We start from the raw sequence: 25,358 nt of genomic DNA, 5'->3' as shown, positions 1-25,358 counted from the left end.
AAATCCCCCCATCTCTGTTCTCCCAGGGTTCTGAATCCATGGGAACAGAGCATCAGGGTAGAATTCCGGCCCCTGCCTCCTCCCGGGTCTCGTCCCTGCAGGAAGGGGAGCCCATCTGTAGCAGACTTGAGTCCCAACTCTTTGGCTGGGGAGAGCACCCTGGGGGCCGCTGCTGCAGGTGCAGGGATCCCAGGGCCTGAGGGCAGCGCAGGGCTTGGGCGGCGAAGGGGTGGCAAGAGGGGTACACTCGGCGGATAAGGCCGCGTGCATCCTGATTCATGCCCTGGCCGCCACTCGCCAGTCATGTGGCCTTGGACAAGGTCTCGGAGACCTTTTCTCTACTGTGAAATGGGATAATAAAGGACCTGCTTCACATGGTGGTTATGAATACGATGCGAGTTAACACAGTCAAGCGTCTAGAACCTGCCTGGCATATAGGAGGCACTGCGGCCATTAGTAGTGACAGTCAGGATGCTTACCTAGCTTTCTCATGCGGTTCCCCGATCCGTACTTCTTTTTTTTAAAAAAGTTATTTATTTTTGGCCGCGCTGGGTCTCGTTGCTGCGTGCAGGCTTTCTCTTGTTGCAGTGAGTGACCCTTCGCTGCAGTCCCGGCCTTCTCATTGCAGTGGTTTCTCTTGTGGAACGCGGGCCCTGCAGCACCAGCTCAGTAGTAGGGGCGCACGGGCTTAGTTGCTTGAGGGCACTGGGATCTTCTCGGACCAGGGATCGAACCCATCTCTGCATTGGCAGGCGGGTTCCTATCCACTGTACTATCAGGGAAGTCCCCATCCTTCTTTCACCAGTAAGACAGGACGCTTCTTCTGTATTTATTGACAAATATGGAAAACCTTTGTCCTCAGCTCAAGCCCACTGCGATTGCCCTTAGGCTCCTTAGCGCCCACTCACTCTCCTTCCCACACCAGGTGAGAGCAGCCGAGGGCTGATGGCCAGGGGCAGCGGGCGGTCTGCTGCCCTCATCTGTGACCTGGAGGAAAAACGCTCACCCCTGCCTTTTCTGTGCCAGTGCCTCCAGGGGTGTGAATACTGTCCGGTGGCCTCTACTCACCGAGGCCAACAGGTAGGAGGACAGAACTTTAGTGGACAGTGTGGGAGGGCTGGGGGCTCAGGGTCGAGTCTCGGGGGTTCTCGTGGGCTGGAAGTGGAGCTGAGTACCCCCGGTATGGTGCTGTGAGCAGACACATGTCCCATGGGTGGCCCTGCTTACACTGGAGCAGGTGGGATGTAGATGAGAAAGTCGATCACAAACCAGTGTTCTCAGTGAGCTCAGATGCACTCATTCTCTGACCCCAGACTGGACAATGTTTTGTTTAAAAAAAAAATATTTATTTGGCTGTGCGGGGTCTTAGTTGCGGCAGGTAGGATCTAGTTCCCCAACCAGGGATAGAACCTAGGGCCCCTTTCATTGGGAGCAGGGAGTCAGAGCCACTGGTCCACCAGGGAAGTCCCTGGACTATGCTTTTTGCCCTCAGGATGCCTGCAAAGGGGCAGAGGATGGTTCAGTATTAGAGCCCTGACTAACCTGGGGTCATTGCTTTCCCTTGCTGCACCAGGCACTGTGCTGGGCCACTGCTTTGTGGAATGAAGAGAGCAAGGCTCAGAGGGGCTCATGAGCGTCCTCCCCTCCCCGAGGTCACACAGTGCAATATGCCAGAGAAGGAATGTAAACGCATGTCTGGGGCTTTCCAGAGCCTGTGTTCTTTCCACAGGGGGAAGGCCGGCTCTGGGGCAGACTTCCCAAGTCTCTCTGACTTTCTGGACCGTCGTCGTTGTGAAATCTCACAACACGTGACGCTTGCGTGTTCTCTCTTCTGCCTCCCCTCCCGCCCCTCACCTCCCCTGCCTGTCGTCTCATCCCCCCTGCCCGCTGAGACTTGGGGAGGAGGGAGAGCATCAGGTGACAGCGACTGAGCTGGACGGTGTGGGTGACCTTGGGCTTCCTTAGGATTCTCTGGCCACCAGGGGAGGTGAGACGTCCTGTGGCTCTGGTGGCTTCCCAGGGGAGAGATGGAAGGAGATGGAAGGCGCTCCCAAGGGCTGCCTAGTGCCGGTGGCCTGGCTGTATCGTGAGGGCGGGAGGTGTGTACCCAGCGGTCCCGCAGCTCCCTCAGCCCTCCAGGTTCCCCACGTCGGAGCCGCCGGACTCCTCCTGTCTCCCTCCCCGTTGCCTCTGTAAGGCTGATGTGTGCTTCTCCGCTGCTGGTAATTGGAAGCTTCCACGTGTGCTGTGGGGTTGGCTCGGAGACGTCCAGGGCCTGACTGCTCCGGACATGGGGATGAAAAGTTTTCAAGTTCGGACAGGATACCCCCAGGGCCTGGGAACAGGCTGCAACCCTGGTCCACCTCAGGGAACACAGCGAGCCCTTTGGGATCCAGCCGGTTATACCCGGCTGGTGACACGTGGCTGGTTGCACACTGCCTGGTTAGTGCCCTGGTGTGGGAGAAGGCCAGCAGGCCAGCTGGTCCAGAGCCCCCCTGACCTGGGGACCCTGGCCTTCCTTCCAGGCCCCCTCCCACCCCCATCCCATCCGCTCATCCTCTCTCCTCCTCTGCCCCAGCCCCGTTCCGGCCCAGCCCTGCTCCCTGGCCTCTGCCTGCCTTCCCTGAGCCCCAGCCTCTGTACCTTTGAGGGCACTCCCTCCCTTTCGCGCCCTCTGCCCTCTTCCCTTAGCCGACAGCTAGGGCTGGGGGAGGTCAGGGGCTGAGCTCGGCACAGGGCCAGCCCATGGTGCCCACTCACTGGGAGTGGGGTTGCAGGGGGCAGGGAGCAACCTCCGGTCACCTGGTTGGGTCACCTTGATGGGGCTGCGCTCCAAGGGTGAAACAAAGCCAAGAACAGGGCCCTTGCCTGAGGCAGCTGCCCGTCACAGTCGAGAGGCTGAACTCGTGAGAGACAGTCACAGAGCCAGCAGGGACAAACCAGATGAGACGGCAGAGGCTCCTGGGGTCTCTGTGGACATGGTGGGAGCCTAGGGGTCTGGGGCCAGCCCCACTCTGGCTGCTGGCTTGTTTGTGTGTCTTGACTCGGTGGCAGGGCCTCTGGAGGTTTCCTCTTTAGAGACTGAGTGGGTTGGGGGTGCTCCTCCCAAAGGCCCTTCCAACCCCACCTGCTTTACACTCACCATTCTTCCGGTGCTTTCTGTGGGTCAGGGGTTAGGTCTGACCCCATCTCATCCTCCCCCCCGCCATGCCAGGCTTTCAGATTTGCCCCCACTTATGAGGATACAGATATAGATCCCTGAAAGCTCATTTGGTAAAGAATCTGCCTGCAATACATGAGACCTTGGTTCAATTCCTGGGTCGGGAAGATCCCCTGGAGAAGGGTAAGGCTACCCATTCCAGTATTCTGGCCTGGAGAATTCCATGGACTATATAAGTCCATGGGGTGGCAAAAAGTTGGACATAACTGAGCGACTTTCACTTTCACTATAGATGAGAAAGCCAACCTTGGGAGCCCAGGTTATAATCTGGCCCCTAAGTCAGATCTGGGCCCAGTGATGTTACTATTTTTCAGAGCCAACATTGAAGCCCTGAAGAGATCTCAGAAACTTGAGAGTTCTGGGTTGAAAGAGATGAAAGGAGGTCTATTGCCTGGAGCCCAAATGGCCCAGAGACGACTGTTGGCTCCATCTGAGCCTCAGGTATTACAGCGGGGTGGGGCCTATGCTTTCGTGACACCCCCTTCCCCCCACCCACCCAGGTCTTGATGCAGCCGGGGACATGCCTGGGTGTCTGGCTGGACTTGCTCATTCCCATGTTCTGCCTGCGTCTGCAGGTTTGAGTTGCAGACCCTGATTTAAGGTGTGCTGCACCTCACTCTGGAGAAGGCGATGACACTCCACTCCAGTACTCATGCCTGGAAAATCCCATGGACGGAGGAGCCTGGTAGGCTGCAGTCCATGGGGTCACGAAGAGTCGGACACGACTGAGTGACTTCACTTTCACTTTTCACTTTCATGCATTGGAGAAGGAAATGGCAACCACTCCAGTGTTCTTGCCTGGAGAATCCCAGGGACGGCGGAGCCTGGTGGGCTGCTGTCTATGGGGTCGCACAGAGCTGGACATGACTGAAGTGACTTAGCAGCAGCAGCAGCAGCAGCAGCAGCAGTACCTCACGCCTTAGGCCAACTGCTACGCAGCATGAGGGCAGGAGACAGGCCTGGCTCTCTGTCAAATGTGAACCACTCAGCTGCTCTTCCCAGTTGTTCCCAAACCCGGCAGGGACTCTGGGCTCCTCTGTTGGCGCCTCAGAGGCCCTGGTCCAGCCTCTAGATGAGGAAATTGGCAATAATTCCCCTTCTCTGGGAGGTTGGTCCTCAGCCCTGGGCTGGGCTGTGGCGGTGAGCTGGTGTGTGCTTGCTGCTCACCTTTCAGTCCGGAAAAACAGTCACCTCCCTGCCACGAGGCATGTCCTTTTCAAATTAAGGTGATTGTTGTTTCCCTGCCTGTTTCTCTGCCCCTTGGTTTCTGTTTACTGGTAGGTTGAACCTGGGAGACCCACTTCCCCACCCCAATGAGTGTTGCCAAAATGCCGCGCAAGGAGCTTGTATCAATATTTTGGCCACCAAGCAAAGGGGAGCAGAATGTAAGGATGTTAGCTCAGGCGGTGGGTGCGGCGGGATTGGCCAGGGTTCCCGGAGGGACAGGCAGGCAGGATGCGAATGCTGGGCCTCCTGCACAGGGCGGGGCCCAAGGGGAGCCTTGGTGGAGGTGGAGGTTTCCTGCACTTGGTGTCGGTCTGTCCAGCTGCTTCCTCTCGATAGAGCGGTCAGACAATGCCTTGTTGACTCACCTCCCAGGGCTGTTGGTGGACAATATGTCAGGGTCAGTTCGGGAGCCGTGCTGTGCTGGTCACCTGCTTCCAGACTCATGGTCGGGAGGAGCCGGTGGCACCGGGAACCGTGGCGCTGCTGACTCTTGGTGTCCCAGGGCCCGTCCTGGCTGGGGTGGCTGTGGCCCTTCGGTTTCCCAGTAGCTTGTCTTCCTCCTCCTCTGTGCACAGCTGATTCAGAGCCGCTGAGGCTCCGTGCTGACCAGCTGCCCGCCTGCCTTTCCAAGTCCAGCTTTGGCAGACCTCCTGCACCCCCGGTTTGAGGTTCTGTGGGTTTGGCGCAGTCCCTGGGGCCCTGAGTCTCCCCCCATGCATCCAAGACCTGGATGAGCTTCCGACAAGAGAGACAGCTGTGGGACTCTTTAATCTCCTCCAGTGGGTTGAGGATTAAGCAATTTTTTGGTGGGTTTGTTATTGTGTATTATGTTTTTTTTAAACAAAAGCTATTGTTTTATGAGTGTTTTCTCGGTTCCTGTCATGCTTGCTAAGTGGTACTTTTCATGACTTATCCAAATTAATTCTTCCAGTGACTCTTTCTCTCTAAGAGTATTTGTTTAAATTCCTCTAAAAAAATTTTTTTTTTGCTTATTTCTTTTGGCTGCTCTGGATCCTTGTTGCTTTGCAGTGGCTTCTCTCGTTGTGGAGCACAGACTTTAGGGCGATTGGGCTTCGGTAGTTGTAACTCGGGCTCTAGAGCACAGGCTCAGTATTGGTGGTGCACGGGCTTAATTACTCCGCCACATGTGGGATCTTCCCAGACCAGGGATTGAACCCATGTCCCCTGCGTTGGCAGGTGGGGTTTTATCCCCTGGATCACTAGGGAAATCCCAAAAATGCTGTTTATGTCTAGAGTTGGAAAAATGCAATGTCACTTAGAATTGTTTTTAGTAGTTCGTTGGAAATTGATATCAGTATCCTGAGATGTATTCTTTCCTTCTGACTCAGTAATTCTGTTCCTTAGAATTTATACTAAGGAACTAATCATATATAGGTGTATATGTATAGACGTAGATACATATGTGTATATACATGTATATCTTCTTTGTCATGTTTCTTACAATAGTTAAAAATTGGAAACATACCAAATTATCAGCAATGGATGTTTAGTTTGTAAATTTTGATACAGTACAGCCTTAAAAAAAAAAACATACCTTTGCGACTTTCCTGGTAGGCTAGTGGTTAAGACTCTGTGCTTCCAGGGCAGGAGGGGGTGCGTGTTTGAGTCCTTCCAGGGCAGGAGGGGGTGCGTGTTTGAGTCCTTCCAGGGCAGGAGGGGGTGAGTGTTTGAGTCCTTCCAGGGCAGGAGGGGGTGCGTATTTGACTCCTTCCAGTGCAGGAGGGGGTGCGTATTTGACTCCTTCCAGTGCAGGAGGGGGTGCGTATTTGACTCCTTCCAGTGCAGGAGGGGGTGCGTGTTTGACTCCTTCCAATGCAGGAGGGGGTGCGTGTTTGAGTCCTTCCAGGGCAGGAGGGGGTGCGTGTTTGAGTCCTTCCAGGGCAGGAGCGGGGTGCGTGTTTGACTCCTGCTCAGAGAGCTAGTGGCTTCCCTGGTGTCTCAGTCAGTAAAGAACCTGCCTGCAGTCCTGGAGACCCCCTGCAGCACAGGAGACCGAGGTTCGATCCCCGGATCAGGAAGACCCCCTGGAGGAGGAGATGGCAACCCACTCCAGTATTCTTACCTGGAAAATGCCGTGGACAAAGGAGCCTGGTGGGCTGTAGCCCATGGGATCGCAAGAGTTGGGCACGACTTAGCGACTAAACCACCACCAGAGAACTAAGATCCTGTTTGCTGCATGGTGCAGCCAAAAAAAAGAAAAAGAAACATCGAGTCTTCAAAAACTGTATATAGTGATTCTAGATAATATTTATGGAAAACTATCAAGCAAATACTATAAGATGTAAAACTACATATACTATAAATTCCAATCCTTTTGCAAGATGAAGAAAAAAAGAGTAGAGGAAATACACCAAAAATGTTAAAGATGGTAGTGATTGTTAGTGATTTTTATTTCCTGTTTTATGTTCTTCTGTGATTTCTGAAATTTCTTCAGGGGATTTCCCTAGCGGGCCAGGGGTTAACACTTTGCCTTCCAGTGCCGGGGGTGCAGGTTTGATCCCTGGTTGGGGAGCTAGGATCCCACATGCCTGGGGCCCAAAAAACATAAAACAGAAGCAATATTGTAACAAAGTCAATAGTGACTTAAATTTTTTTTTCTTTAATAACCTACAGTAACAACAAAAAGGTCTTGGGTGTCCGGGGACTTCCGCGTGCTTATGAAACAGATAAGACCCTCCTGCCTGTGACCCCAGGTCTCCAGCGCTTTTCCTGAGCAGAGCGTGGGGTGAGCTCTTGTGGGGGGGGCGAAGCCTCTGCCCTGGGTCCCCTTTCCTTCTTTCCTTCTCCATCACACTCTGCCCCTCCAATGTTTTCTCTGAATTGGCTGTAAATTTACAACTGAAGGATGATTTAAAAATATGCATTCTTTTTCTCTGTCGTGTTTCCTGCGTGTTCTGACAAGGAGGCATTTTCTGTGTCTCCCTCTGAAAGAAAAGCTTAATTGAAGTTCCTTTCATGTGATCCCAGTTGATTTTGCTTCTCTGCAGTTCAGATGGTCTTTGTCAGATAGAAGAATTTTCTGCTCCGGCCTTCCAAATGGGCTCTGAAAGCCCAATTTAAAATGAAGCCGTGCTGCCACGGCCTGTTAGGTAATACCGGTCGGGCCCGGTTTCACACAGGCGTGAAGAAGGGAAGCTTGCAGTTCTGCCCGCATTTCTGTGGCCGATGATACGATTGAACTTGACCCCCACACGAGCCTGGAGAACACCTACGGTCCTGGCTCAGAACAGCCTTTGTGCTTATGTTTTGTGGATATTGATCAGGACGTGGTGTATCACGTGGCATTGAAGACCCTGCATGTGTTGTTTGGATAAATACTGGCCTTTGCGGCAACCTTCACTCCCAGCAGTGAGACGTTCTGTGAGCTTGTTGTGTTCAGGTGGACAAAGAGAACGGTCTCCTGTTGCAGTTAAGAAGCCAGATTTTGGGTCAGAGAGATTTAGATCCTGACCCGCTAGCATGGTGATTTTATATGTGAAAGTGAACGTGTTAGTTGCTCAGTTGTATTCAGCTGTTTGCAGCCCCATGGACTGCAGCCCGCCAGGCTCCTCTGTCCATGGAATTTTCCAGGCAAGAATTCTGGAGTGGGTTGCCGTTCCTTTCTCCAGGGGATCTTCCTGACCCAGGGATTGAACCCAGGTCTCCTGGATTGCAGGTGATTCTTTACCATCTGAGCCACCAGGGAAGCAGATTTATATGTGACGTATATTTACGGGCTTCCCTGGTAGCTCAGGTGGTTAAGAACCCTCCTGTAATGCAGGAGACCCGGTTTTAGTCCCTGGGTTGGGAAGATCCCCTGGAGAAGGGAATGGCAACCCACTCCAGTATTCTGGCCTGGAGAATTCCCTAGAACACAGACCACGGGGGTTGCCGAAAGTCTGACGCGACTGAGCAGCTTACACTATATATTTATTTTGAGGACTTGGTCCACATGGTTATGGCAGCTGAGAGGGCCTACCGTCTGCCATCTGCCAGCCAGAGACCCAGGTGGTGAAATTCTGAGTCCACAGGGCTGAGAACCAGGGGAGCCAATGGTATAGGTCTTCGTCCCAGGACAGGAAATGAAGTGGGATGGCCCAGCTCAAATACTGAGGCAAGAGAAGAGGGGCGAGTCCCTCCTTCCTCCTCCTTTTGTCCTATTTGGGCCCTCAGTGGATGGGATGATGTCCACGCATGTTGGGGAGGGCCCCCTACTTTACCCGGTCCACCAGTGCAGGTGCTGACCTCACCCGAAACACCCTCATCCAGAAAGAGTTTAATCTAGGCATCCCTCAGCCGGTCAAGTTGACCCATAAAAGTCACCTTCACAAGTGGCATTAAGCACCTCCACATTCTTGTGCAGCCATCACCACTGTCCATTTCTAGGACTTACTCATCATTCAGAACTAGAACTCTGTAGCATGGACAGAAATATACTGCCATGTGTGAAACAGACAGCTACTGGGAAGCTGCTGTATAGCAAGGGGAGCTCAGCTCAGGGCTCCGTGATGACCTAGAGGGGTGGGATGGGAGAGAGGGGGTGGGAGGCTCAGGAGGGAGGGGGTAGATATATGCTTACAGCTGATTCACATTGTTGTACAGCAGAAACTAGCACAACATTGTAAAGCAGTTATCCTCCAATTAAAAATAAAAAAAATATACTATACCCCCCCCCCCAAAAAAAAAGGAAGCTGGATCTCTGCATTCCCTTAACTACTAAATCCCCCTGCAGTCCTGATATGTACTGGAGTCCCAAGGGTCAGAGGGGGGAGCTATTCAGAACCAGAGTGGAAGCCCACTTCCCACTTGTCCCTACCTGTCCCCCGCATGCTCTCCATTCCCACTCAGGTGGTCCCTGGTCGTCTTGGATACCTCCTTGGCATCCTCTTGCCTGCGGAGTCGCTGGTCCTCCACGTGGACTTGGACGTCACACGGACTCCTGGGCTCCTAAGGGCATCCTGCTGGGATGGCTGGGATGGTCACTTCCCCAGGCCACCGCAGCATGTCAGCTGTGTCTCTGTGGACGGCCTGCCTGCCAGCTCAGGAAACCTGAGCCTCCCTGGCCTGGCGGAGCCCGAACACCAGCATTTACAACCTCTAAAAGCGGCCTGTGTTCTCCTGAAGCTGATGGAGCTGGTGAAAACAGTTCTCTCTTTTTTTCTCTTCTTAAATGTTTCCTAAATATTTACTGGGTCTTCTCACAGTTTCTTCTTATGCTGGCTTCTGGCTTCAGCTTTCTCGCATGGGGAGGTGGGGAGAAGGTTCTGGGCTCTGTGCTGATTTTATGCTTGGGGTGGGGAGGCTCCTGCCTAAAAGCAGAGGGCGGGAACTGGCACTTGGTATCTGAAGGGGGTCACCCTTTGGCGATGGGCTTCTCCGGGCCAGCTCTCAGGACTGGGCCGTGGCTCGGTGGCACCTGTGTGACCTTGAGCATGCTTCTTGACCTCAGCTTGAGCTTCCTCACCAGTGAGATGAGATAATAATAGCATGTGCCTACAGAGATGTGAGGCCTCCGCGAGATAATCTGTGTGAAATGCCTAGCGTGGCGTCTGGCACACATGGGACGCTCTAAAAACGCAAGCTACTGCTATTTTTATTGGCAAGCTTTATTTTTGTTGTTTCCAGCCATTCGTTTCTCTCCACCTTTTCTTTTTGTGGCAGCCCTGATGCACACCCCCGCTCCGCCCCCGCTGGGTCCCTCATCCTTTCATTGCCCCCTCGCTCCTCTGGTGGGGGTGTCCCAGGTGGCTCAGGGGTAAAGAATCTGGCTGCAGTGCAGGAGATGCAGGGGACATGGGTTCAATCCCTGGGTTGGGAAGATCCCCTGGAGAAGGAATGGCAACCCACTCCAGTATTCTTGCCTGGGAAATCCCATGGACAGAAGAGCCTGGGTGGCTACAAGTCCTTGGGGTCGCAAAGAGTCAGACATGACTGGGCATACACGCGCATTCCTCTGGTGGAGCCCACTCTGGGGAGGGTCTCAAACTGTGGCCCTGCCAGGTTCAAGGGTGGAAGCTCAAGTCTGGCCTGTCCCCACCTGATACGAGTTATGGCCGAGTGATGCCTTTGCGTTTCCTTACTTCCTCTGACCTGGAGCTCTCTCCCTGCTGAGATAGTTTGTTCTGTCTTTGTCATTTTCTCCGCTTTGGGGTAGAAAAAGGAGCCGAATTGTAAGGAGCCCGTCCGTACCTGGAGCTGCTGGGCGCATTCCCGGGCTCGCCAGCTCATCCCAGCAGCCTCGGAGCCTAGTGATGGTGTCGTGCCTGTCTTCACAGGGCAGGAAACTGAGGCAAAGGGAGGCCGAGGAGATGGCCAGAGGTCAGGGGGACAGTGGAGGGGACTTCTCTGGTGTTCCAGTGGCTAAGACCACGCACTCCCACTGCCAGGGTCTTGGGTCAGGGACTCCCTGATCAGGGGACTAGAGCCCACACGCTGCAACTAAAAAAGACCTGGCGCAGACTAGTTAATATTACAGAAAAAAAGAAGGGGGCAGTGGGCCTCGGTGAAGCCTGGATGCTGTGAAGCTACAGTGTGCTCTCTGAGTTGATGGCTGACCACACGGTTGCCCTGCCCCCCCCCATCACTGCGTGCCTGGGGGTCCTCAGTTTGTCCACCTGGAAATGGGGGTGTCAGTAGCATCAGGTGACACCATGAGCCTGGTCTGGGGAGTGCGAGCCTCCTCCTGGGGTTGATGTCCTGAGGGTCCTGACTCTGGGAACGCACAGAACAAGCTTCCTGGCCTCTTCTGGACACACCCTCAGGGGTTTGATGTCAGGTATCCTGTCCTTCCCAAAGTCCTCTCCATTTCTTAAACCTTTTTAAAAGACTGCAGTAGAATACACATGACATAAAATTTACAGTTTTAACCATTTTTAAGTGTCCAGTTCATTGGTATTAAGGACATTCACACCCTCTTGCAGCCATCACCCATACCTAGTTCCTCGACTTTTTCATCGCCCCCAGATAGAAGAAACCTCGCACCTTTAGCCGTCACCCCTAGTCCCCCTGAAACCCAGCCCCTGGCAACCACTCATCTGATTCCTTTCTATGGATTTGCCTATTCTGGGCGTTTTCTATAAATAAAATCATACAATATACAGCCTTTTGTGTCTGGCTTATTTCAACCATTAGCATAATGTTCTCAAGGTTCACTGACGTGGTAGCATGTATCAGTACTTCATTCCTTTTTATGGCTTGAATAATACTCCGCGGCGTGTGTATACCATATTTTGTTTATCCGTTCGTCTGTTGATGGACGTTTGGGCCGTTTCCATCTTTTGACCACTGTGAATAGAGCTGCTGTGAGCGTGCATACGCACAGATTTTGTGTGGACACCTGTTTTCAATTCCTTTGGGGATATGCCTCGGAGTGGAGTTGCTGGATCATGTGGTAATTCTATGTTTCACATTTTGAGGCTCTGCCAAGCTATATTCCACAGTGGCCACACCATTTTATATTCCCACCAGCACTGTAAGAGGGCTCCAGTTTCTCTACATCCTTGCCAACACTTGTTATTTTCCATCCAAAAAAAAAAAAAAAATGTTATGACCGTCCCCATGGGTGTGAAGTGGTAGCTGGCGGTGGTTTCAATTTGCGTTTCCCTGATGGCCAACGACATCGAGCATTCTCCTGCAGTTTTAACATTCCCGCTTTCTCTTGACCCAGTTCCTAGGTCTTCCTGAGACCATTCTGTTCATGGTTTTCCAAGCGTGGCCTCATTAGTCTCGTCCCTGTTCATGACCCCTGGATCCCAGGGCGGCCCTCTATGGGGATGGAGGTCCCACTTCACTCTTTCCAGAAGCGCTGCTGTCTCTCCCCGGTCCCCTCTGAATGGCGCCATCCTTTGCTCCAGCTCCTGGGGCCCCTCAGGTTCTGACTCTTTCCTCCCAGCTGGTCCCAGCTGTTTCTGCCTCATCCTTCTCACTTTTGGGCCCCGGCTCTCTCTTCCAGCCTGGTCGGGGTGAGGACAGCCTGGCACACAACTCCCCCGCCCCCTCGTCTGTGGGCAGGGACTAATCCGTCCGGCCATGACAGCCCCTAGCCGGAGCATCCCTCTCTTGTCCGTGGGATTATTCTGAGAGCCTCCTAAGAGCCTGGCTTCCTCAAGTCCAGGAACCTCGTTCCCTCCAAGTGTGACTTGAAGGCGCCGTTTTGCATCTCCGGGGTGGGTTTACAGTTTCAGGCCTATTTCTGACCGAGGAATCAAAGACTGCCCCTTGGTGATGGAATTCCAGGCATGGCTGAGCAGATGGAGGAGGTATTTTGGGGGGCAGAGAGTTTGTGCCTGTGTTCCAGAAACCACTCTCGCATCTGCCTCTGAATTAGAGACCCGGCCCATCCTGGAAAGACTAAGATCACTTCCTGCTCTAGGGCCTGTCTGGTGAGACCTGGCCTGCCTGCCTCGTTGCCTCGGGCCCTTTTCTCGCAAGTGCAGGGTGTGGTCGTCTGCCATTGATCTGTGTGCACAGAGCGTTTCCTTTAAATGATGACTTGGTTAGTATATGAAAATTTGGTTTGCTGCAAAAATAAAATAACAACGGAGTAATTGAGTAAAATGTGAGAGACCCCATCTCCAAGCCCACCCCCCACCCCAGTGCCCTTCCCAGGGGGAGCTGCAGGTGAAAGCTGGTGTGGACTGTGGATCCGCCAAGGCCTTTCCTTCCGGCGCATTCATTTTCTCACATCTAAGGGCAGCTCCAGAATAAATAGGGCTTCCCAGGTGGTGCTAGTGGTTAAAGAACCTGCCTGCCAGAGCAGGAAATGTAAGAGACTCAGGTTCGACCCCTGGGTTGGAAAGATCCCCCTGGAGAAGGGCATGGCAACCCACTCCAGGATTCTTGCCTGGAGAATCCCATGCACAGAGGAGCCTGGTGGGCTACAATCCATGGAGTTGCAGAAGAGTTGGACCCATCTGACTGACTGAACACTCAGCACACATGCAGGATAAATAACACCATTAGGCTGAGTGTATCAAAGAGAAAGGGTTCAGGTGTGCACCGGAGTGATGCTTCTTAAAAGCCAGACAGCAGTTGGAATTTTCCTCCCCAGGTGGGGCTTGAATGAGGGGGAGCGGGAGGGAAAACCTTGAGTGAGGAGGGTGAAGGCTCTTAGGAGGCAGACACCAGGAAGATGGATGGACTGAGGGCCACACAGGGCCCTGCCATTTATGTTGGTCTCAGTCACAGAGTGAGAGCCGCAGCTGCCCTGGGTCAGTCCCCACTCTGCACTCACTGCCTGTGTCCCTTTGGGCGAATGTAGGTGACTCCCTGGGCCCCAGTCTCGTCAATTATAACGAAGTCAAGGCCTAGCTTGTCTCGAGGAGTTAGCACTGAAGCATGGCCGAGAAGGTGCGGTGTGAGTGCCCGGCCCGGGGACCGCGTTCCTTCCCCCGCTTTGCCTGCGTCAGCTCAGCATCGGTCCTTGACCTTCCTCGTTGGCCTTTCTCCCTGTGGCCAGAGCAGAGCTAAGCAGGTCACAGCACTAAAAATAGTGATCCCAGCGCCAGCGCCCGGGTGCTCAGTGTGTTTGTATTGTAAGAATGAATGGGTGGTGGGTTGAGGCTCCCCACTCTGCTCAGGCTGAGGGTCTCACGGGCTCTTGGGAACAGTCACACAGGTAAATTACTGGTCCTTGACACATGAGTATAAATTACTGTCATGGAGTTTTTTGACCCAAAAGAGACCCAAGAAATGATCCTTCATGCTACAGATAAGGAAGTCATAAGGCTGTAAGAAGCAACTCTCTAGGTGTGTCATGAAGTTAGTTAAGGGCCAGTCGAGACTGGAGCCCAGACTCCTGATTCCGGTTGGTGCTCTGTCCGTCCGACACCCAGCCTGGTATCTGGGTGCCCGCTTCTGCTTGGGGCTGCAGCTTCTAGGGGCAGGGTCCCTGAGGCAGGAGGCTCACAGATGGGCCTTTTAGAGGAACGGAGGGAGATTTGGGTACAGGGCCCTGGACTTGGCCTGGCAGGTTTGGGACCGGCCCTGCGTCTTGCAAGAGGGAGGGAGAGAAGTGTTTGGGGCTGAGATGCAATTTGGCTCTGCCGCCCTGTAGGTGTAACTGCTAGCTGAGAGCTGGTGGGGAGGGCACTGTATCCAGTGGGAGAGGTGGACATACAGTCCAGTGGCCACTATCCAGCGTGGGAGCACGAACCGAGGGTGATGTGTACGGTGGGAGAACCTTTGCACGGCAGACTGCCCGGCTGTAGCAGAGAGGGGAGGGAGCCGCATGACGAGGAGCCTGGCAGAGCTGGGGCTGCAGAGATGACAGTGACCAGAGTGCAGGCTGCCCAGACCCAGCGGGAGGGAGGACAGGCACACAGGAAGGTCCTGGGCTCGTTCTCAGGGCCTGGGCAGCGCCTTGGCCCGTTGGCACACCATTTTTATCTCTTATGTGGAGAATGAACCATACTCCTTCCCCAGCCCTTTCTGCTGGGTCTGCCTCCCAGAGCTGGTCCTTCCCTCTCGTTCAGGCGTCCAGGGCTGACCATTGGTTACCGAGGCCTGCTGGTGGCCTTCTGGCGCCTTGCCCGCGCTTGTGTATTGTGGCCACTAGATGGCAGCAGGAAGCTTGTCAATTTGTCTTCCATGTGGTTTTAGGTCAAGCCCTTTGCTCTGGGGTGGATTGGCATCACTTCTTGGCTGGCACAGGGACTCTCTGATTCCCTGTCTCACTGGTTCCAGGGTGAAGCCAAGGCAGCTGGCTCTCCCGCACACGTTCCTGAGAAGTGACCATTTCAGCTCAGACAGCCCAGTGACAGGAGGTGGCTTCTCAGTGCTCCCACTTGGGAAAGAATTGTCCTCTGTCCCTAGGGCTTCCCTAGTGCCTCGGATGGTAAAAAATCTGCCTGCAATGCAGGAGACCTGGGTTCGATCCCTGGGTTGGGAAGATCTCCTGGAGAAGGGAATGACAACCCACTCCAGTATTCTTGCCTGGAGAATCCCCTGGACAGAGGAGCCTGGCAGGCTATGGGCCATGGGGTCACAAAGAGGTGGACACAGCTGAGCGACTAACACTTTCATTTTGTCCTACGTCCCAGGCTGGGGGTTAGTGCCTCAGAGCGACTGGAAGCTGAGATCCAGGGTCACCGAGGAAGTCTAGCTGCTCCTGGCGGAGTCCCCCAAGTGGAATCTGCTGCTGTGGCCGGATGCTGTGGTGGTGTGTGCGGTGGACACGGCACAGGCCAGGACAGGTGCCGTACGAACACTGGTCCATGTAGCACTCTGGCGGGGGGATGGAGGGGGTTCTGCTCCACTCCCCCTGGCTCACATGCTCTCCTCACCTGCACTGGCTTTGGGTCAGGCCGCAGCTCTGAGACTGGTTCCAGCGTGAGTCACAGGCTGCTGATGGTGGCTGTGCGCCTAGCACTTCACTCGACAGCGTGCACTCCCTCGGTCTGCCCAGTGGCCCCTTGTTGGGTACGGGGCTGTCTCCTTTTACAGTTGAGAGGCCCAGAGAAGGGGAGGGCGTGCCCTTCAGAGACAGACTGCCAGGGGTTTCCTTGGTGGTCCAGTGCTTAGGACTCCACGATTTCACTGCTATGGACCTGGGTTTGATTCCTGGTTGGAGAACTAAGATCCTAAAAGCTGCAAAAAAAAAAAAAAAAAGGCAAGGTGCTGGCCCCATGCACCAGATTCCAAGCCCAGGGTCCTTTTGTTTTGAACACACTGTGTTGCACAAACTGTTGTTTCTTTTTGTAATGAAGCACCTTGTATGCTGGGCGGCAGGGAGGATGTGGGATTGGGAAGATTCGCTCGATCAGGATGACTGTTAGGACACCTGTCCTGTTACCTTGCAGCCCCAGCCAGCGCCTCTCTTAGAGGGAGCCCAACCTGTGAGGAACAGGGACTGGAGGAGGGGGTGCAGATGAGGTGTGTGTGTGGGGGGGGCTGCCTGGCCACTGCGCCCTGCCGCCTCCTCCAAGCATCCCACCCATCGTATGGAGTGGAGGGCAGGTTGATCGTGACGCGGTCCTGACTCACACTTTGGACTGTGGAGCTGCCAGAACTTTCCGCTGGCATCCTGCCCTGAGGGCCTGGGCCAGGAGGGGTGTTCTTATGCTGGAATCAACTTCCTGTTGGTTTTTTGCGTTCTCAGCCTTGCTCTGGGCTCATCTGAAGCCAGGGGGCCTTGCTGGGACCCCTTTCCGGTTGGGCTTTGCTCAGGGCAGCCCTTGCCAACCTCAGGGCAGCTGTAGGGGCGGCTCTGGCTCCTTCTTGCCTTTTCTCTGCTCCAGGTTGGGTCTTCTCGCGATTCTGGTCTTCATCCCCACCTCCCCTGATCTCTTTGGGTGCAGGTGTGGGGCTGCTATGTCCCAGTCAGCTTTATCAGAACTATAGCAACGGAGTGACGGGCGCTGATGGGGAGATGGTGCCCACGTGAGGCCCCTTGGGTCCCCACTACTCCTCGAGGGAGGAACCAGTTGCTGTCTTAACCCCAGCTCTCCAGAGCACCACCTCCTGCCTCCCACCTCCTGGGCTCCCACTCTGTGGGTTCTGCCAGGAGACACCGCCCCCTCGATGCCCTGACATGCCCAGGTTTGGGTCCAATGTGATTGCCAGCCCCTGGGCTGCCAGTCCAGAGGCTTCTGCTGCCGGGGATCGGGACCCCAGCACCCTGCTCAGTGGGCGTGGCCTCTCCTGCAACTCCAGCTGCAGCCTCCCCTTGTCTCTTGGCGGGGCTTGCTGGGGGTGGGGGGCGGCCCTCTCCTCTCCACATTACATCAGCTTCCAGCCCAGGACCCCTGGGGTCTGCTAAGGGAAGGCCTTTTATTAATTTTTTTCCAGGGGAAATAATTCCACCTTTGTCACAGGGATTTCTGCATTCAGCTCTTTGGAGGCCTGGCTTCCTCCCTCCTCCTCTCACCTCCTCCTTCCCCCCCACCCCACGATGCTCTGAAAAAGGGGACAGGTTAGTTTCCTTGAATTGGGGCCCAGAGGAAGGCAGGGAGCAGGGAGAGCATGGAGCTGGGAGTCAGGGGTCTAGGGTCTGCTCCCCCCGACTGCTGTGTGATCTGGGTTGGGCCCTTGCCCTCTCTGGGCCTCGGCTTCCTGCTCGTGTCCCGGAGTCCACCTGCCATCTGCAGGTGGGCAGTGCCCAGCACATCCCACTCTGGAGAGCGGACTTGATGGAGTGAATTTCCATCCTGCTCCCACCTTGGGGCAGCCCCTCTACCTGTTGAGGGGGTTGGTGGGTGTGGCAGGGTCCTAGGGGGCCTGGCCCATCGGCCAGGCCAGGGTGGAGGAAGACCCGGCTCTGTCTGGGGTTGGAGAAGCAAAGGCAGCCTTGACTCTGGTTGGTTCCCCCACAGCGCCTCCTCTAGTCTCGGGATTCAGGGGCCGTCCAGGGGCCTATTGGCCAGAGGGCAGAGGCCTCAGCGTCTAGCCTGCCGTGCGCTCCTGGGGGCCCCTGCCCTGGGCTCACCACTCCTGGCTGCTCCTTCTGCTTTGCTCCGCCTACCTTTTTCGCTTTGCTTCTCATCCCTCCATGCCTCTCATCACGCCCGTCTGCCCACCCCCTCCAGTGCTGACCCTGATCCAGTCCTCCAGCCCTGCAGGCCCTCAGCCCCCTCCCCTGCTCTCTGGGCAGGCAGAGCTGGACCCCAGCCCCACCAGAGTCCGGCGCCCCGGGCCTCTGCACCCCGTTCTGTGCACACGTGCGTTTGAGCCCCTCCCGCCCTCCCCAAGGCCCACATCTGGCCAGAGTGCTCGGTTTCCCGGCTGTAAATCGCCTCCCACTGCCCCTTGGCATCTGCTCGGGTTTCAGCTCCAGGAGTCTCTTTCTTGGGGGGGTTGCTCAGGGTGGAGGAGGCTCAGCTGGCCCCTCCCTTTATCCGGCGGCTGCGGGGAGAGACGCTTGGGCCATGTCATTAGAGATCCTTCCGTCCAAGTCTTGGACGAGCTGTGGTTTCTAGCAGGTGGCGGGGCAGGAACTGGTTGTAATTAGATTTCCCTTCTCTGTTCGCACCTTCCCTCCTCTGCTCGGCAGTTGAGGCCAGCCTGCCCCCTGGTGTCCCCCACCCTGCAGTGGGAGGGGCTTCCTCCTGGGGGCCCCGGCTTGCGTCATGGGACAACCTGCAGGCAGTGGACTCTCTCTAGCCTGCCTCCCTTGACATCCCTGGACAGGGTCTGCAGCCTCAGGGCCTGCCACAGCCCCCGGTGGATTTAATTCTCCCTCTCCGGGGGGTGACCCTCCAATCCCCAGGCCAGCCCACCAGGCTCAGACTGTTGTGCCCACATCTCCCCAGAAGCAAGGGGACAGTGGATTCTAGCTGGTCCCGTGGACATCTGCCCTGGACCACCCGCTTCTTGGCTAGCCACACCTGGGGAAGTGACTTGTTTGGGCTGTGGAAGGGCCTCTCGGGGCCTCCACCAGAACAGTCTAAGAGGGAAAGATCGTCTAAGCTAGTGCTACTTAAAGTGGGGCCTGTGGGCCAGCGCTGATGATGGTGACGTAGGTCCCGAGTAGAAAGTACACATGCAGAGATGTTTGCAGTGGGGCTTCCCTGGGGGTCCTCAGATGGTAAAAAAATATGCCTGCAGTGCAGGAGACCCAGGCCTGATCCTTGGGTCGGGAAGATCCTCTGAAGAAGGAAATGGCAACCCACTCCAGTATTCTTGCCTGGGAGATCCCCGTGGCCAGAGGAGCCTGGTGGGCTACAGTCCATGGGGTCGCGAAGAGTCGAACATGACTGAGCGCCTAGCATGCTACCAGTGGTTGGGACTCTATGCTCTCACTGCGAAGGGTCTGGGTTCCATCCTTGGTCCTGGAATTAAGATCCCACAAGCCGTGCGGCGTGACTGAATAAATAAATAAAAATAAAAAAGTGTAGAAATAGAGGGAACTATTTGCAGTGGTTGACGTGGCTGTCTTAGGGTAGTGCGCTGTTTCCTGGGGAAAGCGTGGAGGAGGGGTCATGGATCCTGGTGGCTGGAACCAAATAGATTCTTTGGGACTTTTCCTTGAAGCTGAAGGACTTGTCTTTTGTGGAACAGGGCGTCGGCCAGTTTGGATGTTGCTGGACTCTCCAGGCGGCTCCAGGGGTGAAAGCTGGGATTGTCCCTTCCGAGCATGACCACCTCAGGGCCAAGGATGGACCGGAAATGAAAGGCCTGGCACTTGCCACCGATTGGTTGGGAAGCGCTGCGCTCAGCATCCGAACCTGCCTGCATCCTGGGAAGAAACTCGGGGGTTTCTTGGGAGAAGCTGCAGGCTCAGACTTAATGTGGGAAGTTGAGAACAGGCTCAACTTTGAGGATGCAGGCTCAGGGAAAGTTCAATAATTCTGAGGGGACTTGGAATGAGGAAGGTTTGTAGGCATGGAAAGTTAGCAGGGAGCTTGGGGTCTGTGCTGGGAGGATGTGGGGATGGTTTGAGGTTAGGCTGGGAGAGCAGATGGCTCCTTGAGGTCCCCTGGGTGATGACACAAGGAAACACTAGGTTCCTGGGAAGGACAGAGGGGAGAGTGGGCTTACTCATGTGAGCCAGTGGAGGTTTGGAGGTGCATGGTGGGGGGCTGAGGAGAAATTTGGGGTTTTATTTGGAAGACGAGAAGGACATTTGGATGGGTGTCGGGTAAGGACTCAGAGAGTTTCAGGGTTTGCTGGAGGAGGCCACAGGGAAGCCCTGGGGAGAGGGGGTGTCTGGGTTCACAGGAGGGGGTTTGGGATGCTGTACAGGAGGCTGAGGGGGAGAAGGAAATGGCAATCTACTCCAGTATTGTTGCCTGGGAAACCCCATGGACAGAGGAGCCTGGCGGGCTATACAGTCCATGGAGTCACAAAGAGTGAGACACAGCTGAAGCGACTGAGCACACACACAGCCACATGGATGGATCCAGGGAGCATCATACTGAGTGAAGTAAGTCAGACAGAGGAGGAGAAATATCATATGACATCTCCTATATGTGGAATGTAAAAGGGAAGGAGAACGTTTGCAAAAATCTCTCAACCTGTCCCCTGAAGGCTTGCTCCTTGGTGCCAAGACCTTCCCTGGCTCAGCTTCTCCGGCTCTCTCAGTGCCAAGGCAGCGTGCCCGCTCTGAGGGGCTTGCAGGGGGTCTGAGCTCAGAGCCCCTGCCCCAGCTCTCGTCAGCCTCGCTCCAGATGGCTTTTCCAGCCCGCCCGGCCCCCACCACCGCAGTGATGGATGCCCAGCCTGCCCGGAGAGCATGCTGGCGTCTCTGCCAGCTCCCCTCCCCTCCCCTCCCCTTTGCCCTGACTCTACTCCTCAGGGTCCCACGTGTCTTTCGGGGTTCAGCTGGAGCCCTGCTTGCTCGAGGAAACTTTGTGTGACCTTGTCCTCCCAGGTGATCACGGCGTTTCCGCTGCTCACTCACCTGCCCCTGGCCTGCCTGGCGCGGTTCTGACCTGACCTTCCCGTGCACACATGCCTGCCCAGCGGGGCCTGGGTGGCTCCAACACCCTGTCTTAGGTGCTTGGGTGTCTGAAGGCGTCCCTCCCTGCCCCCTGGCCCAGCCCAGGCCCACTCTGCAGACCTTACAGGGCAGCTGTTGGAAGAACAGCCCTGCACACGAACAAGTCACTGCCTTGGGTGGGCGACGGGCACAGGGGGCCTCCCCATGCTGCTCAGCAGGGGCTGGTGGCACTCATCCACGTTGGGGGCTAAGGACCTTCTCCTCAGGACCAGCTGTTTCCCTGTATTTCCCACCATGCCTGACGCCCACTTTCTCCATCTGGCCCTTGTCTGGCCTGTCCCATGTGGCCGGCAGGTGAATAGCAAGATGTGGTGTCAGGGGACTTCCCTGGGAGTCCAGTGGCTAAGACTCTGCTCTCCCAATGCAGGGGCCCCGGGTTTGATCCCTGATCAGGGAACTAGATCCCACATGCTGCAACTAACGATTCTACATGCCACAACTAAGGTCTGGAGTAGCTAAATAAATAAATAAATAAATATATATAAAAGTTGTGGTTTCAGACGACATGCCAAAGCTGACATGGGGGTGGATGCTCCCAGGGCCCTGTGAGAGGTGCGCTTCACGGATGGGGAAGGGGCTGGCCCACACTTTCTGGAGGCTGAGAGCTGCTGACTGCTGCTCCTGGGTCGACACTTCTCAGCGCGTGCCCTTCTAGGGGGCCTGCCGCCTGCCACTCTGTCCCTTGCCCGGCCTTTTCTGGAGCACTCCCCACCCCAGCACACACACAACCACATACCCACCCCATTCTCCCCTCTTAGTAGCTGAGTTTCCCTTCTTTGACGGGAGTCCCAACCCTCCTTCCTTGGGAGCCACGTGGGGTTCGGGGTGGCTCCCGCCTCCCGCCTTCCCTGGGCAGGGCTGAGTGGGTTCCCAGGCTGGTCCTCGCCACCGTAGGAAAGGGCTGCAGGATGAAAGGTGATCTATACATGTAAGGCGATGATTATTTATTTGACAGGGACAGCTGCCGGCAGCGGAGAATGTAATCTAGTAATCCTTTTGTGCGAATCGGATTGGAGGCTCAGCACGCCGGCTCCAGCAGCCAGAGGCCCTGCCCCTGGCCCCCTGCCCCCGCCCCCCCTGCTCTCCTGTACGGTTGTGGGCACTGTTGCACCCGTGTTCCCCGGAGCGTGCATGCGTGCGGCTTGCACACACACCGACACCCTCTTTCTTTTGTTTTTTGGCTCATTGTAAACATCTTACATAACCAGCCCCAGTAGGAATCCAGATTGGTGTGCTGTCATTAACTCAACTGAAGAGTTTCTTTGAGTTTTCCCACCAGCATCCTTTTGCTGTTCCCAGACCCCACCTTGCATTTAATTGTCATGTCTCTTTTGAGGCTCCTCCAACCCATGACCATGCTCTGCTGTTTCTTTCCCTTTTGTGGCCTTGATGGTTACTTTGTAGGAGGCTGGCATTTCCTCATGACTGGGGTGAGGTTGTGCATTTTTGGCAAGGATGCTGCAGTTGGGGGGCTGGGTCCTCAGTGCATTGAGCCACGGGGCGCACTCATCGGTATTTTTTTTTGGCTGCACTGGGTCTTTGTAGTGGTGCATGTGCTCAGTTGCCCCTTGGCATGTGGGATCCTAGTTCCCTGACCAGGGATCGAACTGGAGTCCCCTGAGTTGAAAGGCGAATTCTTAATCACTGGACTGCCAGGGAAGTCCCAGCATGTCTTATCGCTGCTGATGTTAACCTCGATGCTTAGACAAGGTGATGCTGGCCAGGCAGCTCTTCTGTGAAGTTACTCTTTTTCTCTTGGTAATGAATAGACGTCTTGTGGGGAGGTGCGTTGAGACTATACAAATATCCTGTTTATCCTCCAACTTTTACTCACTAATTTTAGCGTCTATCAGTGGTTCTTTCCTGCAGTAGCTATTATTGTGGTGTCTGCCTAATGTTCATTTCCTATTTTCCTCATTTCCACTACACTGGTTAATTGGAATTCTCTGGAAAGAGCTGGCCCTTCTCTTTCCTTTCTTCCTTCTTTTATTTATTTGCTAACTTATTAAGTGGTCTTTTATCATTAGAGTCACAGTATTTATTTTTTAAATTATACACTATATAACATATGCATGGATATGTGTTGTGTAGTAAGGATCACGGATGTGTATTCTATCCTACAGGTTGTTGTTGTTCAGTTGCTCAGTCGTGTCTGACTCTGTGAGCCCATGGATTGCAGCACTCCAGGCTTCCCTGTCCTTCACGATCTCCTAGAGTTTGCTCAAACCCGTGTCCATCAAGTCGGTGATGCCATCCAACCATCTCATCCTCTGTCGCCCCCTTCTCCTCCTGCCCTCAATCTTTCCCAGCATCAGGGTCTTTTCCAATGAGTCAGTTCTTCGCATCAGGTGGCCAAAGCGTTGGAGCTTCAGCCTCAGCATCAGTCTTTCTAATGAATATTCAGAGTTGATTTCCTTTAGGATTGACTGGTTTGATCCCTTGCAGTCCAAGGGACCATGGGGTGGCCTTCTTTATATCCGGGGGTAAGGGCACCCCCATCTCACAGTATCTCACTGAGTTGGGGGCTGGAGATTCCCACTGCTTATGGGGAAACTGAGTCCTGGGAAAAGATAAACATGCCAAGCCCCGTTTGCCAATGGCATGTGCATAGCGAGGTCAGGAAGGGCAGGGACCAGGTGTCCTTGGCATCCCAGCCATCCTCTCAGCCAGGATCATCCTGTCCTGCTCTCTCCTCGTGTTCGTGTCCAGATGGCTGGGGGGAGGCATGGCTGGCACCGGCCAAGGTGATGTATGACCACACGGGGCTCAGCAGTGAGGGCTCGGACATTAGGGGTGTCAGGCTGGGAGATCGGAAATTAAAGGCCCGGAGCTGGGGCCAGCATCACCTCCCCATGGTGCAGTGTTCTGAAATCACCCACGGTGGGCTTCATCCACATGGGTACACGGGAGGGGAGGCCTCTTGGCAGGCTGGAGAGACAGATGGGCTGCGGGCACCGGGCCTGGTCCCCCAGGCAAGCTGCAGGCCCTCGGGGCTTGGCGTGAGCTTCTGCGATCAAGCTCCTGCTGGTGCGGGCACGGAACTCTCTCCACTTAGAAGCTGTGTGCCCGGGCAGGACAGTTCCCTTGCTGGCCTCAGTCTCCTCGTCCATAATTTGCGAACAGTGGACCAGATGACCTTTGCGGTCTCTGGGCTCTGACATCACCGAGATTTATGATCTGTGGTCACTGAGAGAGTGGTGACTGGGTTGTGGCTGATGGCAAAGGGGCAACCGTGGCCCGGCATGGCAGAATGTGGCTCTCCCCACCTGAGGTCTCAGAGCTGAGCTGGCCCTGCAGTCAGGAAGACTTCTTGGAGGAGGTGGCCTCTGAAAAGGTAGGAAAGAGGACTTTTCTGTATATATTCCCTCTGGACATTCTGTTTGTCATGTTGTCCACCTCTCTGTCTTTCCTACAGGTATTTTTTGAGAACTTGCTTCCCAGGTGACACAGTGGTTAAGTATTCACCTGCCAAGGCAGGCAGTAAAAGAGACGCAGGTTTGATCCCTGGGTCAGGAAGATCCCCTGGAGGAGGAAATGGCAACCCACTCCAGGACTGCCTGGAAAATGCAATAGACAGAGAGCCTGGCGGGCTACAGTCCATAGGTCATAAAGAGTGAGACACAGCTGAGTGACTAAGCGCGCGCGCACACACACACACACAGAGGTACACACACACACACACAGAGGTACACACACAGGCACACACACACACAGGTACACACACACACAGGTACACACACACACAGGTACGCACACACAGGTACACACACACAGGTACACACACACACACACACGCACGCACCCCTGCTGTGCACCAGGCTCTGTGCTATGAACAAGGTGAGTAAATTTCATTCAGGACCTGATGTCTAACAGAGAGGAAGGTAGGCCCTGGACATAGTGTTGCTGGATTAATTTATGGCACCTGGAATACTCCCGGGCGCCTGCCTCTCTTCATGACTTTGTTTCTCTGCCCCCGCACTGCCTCCCTGCCCCTTCATTATCCCGCTGTGCGGCTCTCTTCATCTCTTCACAGCCAGGGCCTTCCCGAGGTTCTGGGCTCTCTTGGGCCAGAAACTCAAGAAGCCCTGGGTCATGCCCTTCCTACTTGTGTGTTTGCGGCCTTCCTGGCAGAGGAATGGCAGGGCCCCTCTTCCTGCACTGTTGTCTAGACCCCATAGCCTCTGAAGGGTAGTAGGCCCTAAGCTTTGGAATCAGACATTCTGGGTTTGTGTTCAGACTGTGACCCTTAACAAACCCGCATGAGTCACTCACCTTCTCTGAGCCTGAGCATCCTCATCTGGAAGATGGGTTTACCTGCGCTCACCTTGCAGCAGTTTTGGGGGATCAAGTGGGAAAATGCAAGTGAAAGTAACTACCTTGGTGGTACCTTGAATATTCTCATTGTTCAGTTGCTAAGTCGTGCCCGACTCTGCAACCCCATGGACTACAGCATGCCAGGCTTTCCTGTCCTTCACC

General features: G+C 54.9%; 1 protein-coding gene across 3 annotated transcripts in view; it reads left to right on the top strand.

Annotated features, from left to right (window-relative positions):
- Positions 1-25,358, top strand: part of TSPAN9 (tetraspanin 9) — a 187,538-nt gene that overhangs the window by 36,730 nt on the left and 125,450 nt on the right. The window contains exon 3 of one of the 3 annotated variants that reach the window (XM_068971615.1): positions 15,487-15,639. The exons of 1 other annotated variant lie outside the window; for it this stretch is intronic. The gene's annotated coding sequence lies outside the window, so the exon portion shown is untranslated. Of the gene's footprint in view, positions 1-7,182; positions 7,194-15,486; positions 15,640-25,358 lie in introns of those variants that run through there. One more of the 3 variants, XM_068971616.1, reaches the window with a different exon arrangement.

Source organism: Capricornis sumatraensis, chromosome 4, assembly GCF_032405125.1.
Source record: "Capricornis sumatraensis isolate serow.1 chromosome 4, serow.2, whole genome shotgun sequence".
NCBI classification, from domain to species: Eukaryota; Metazoa; Chordata; class Mammalia; order Artiodactyla; family Bovidae; genus Capricornis; species Capricornis sumatraensis.
This window is presented reverse-complemented; position numbering and strand designations above follow the sequence as displayed.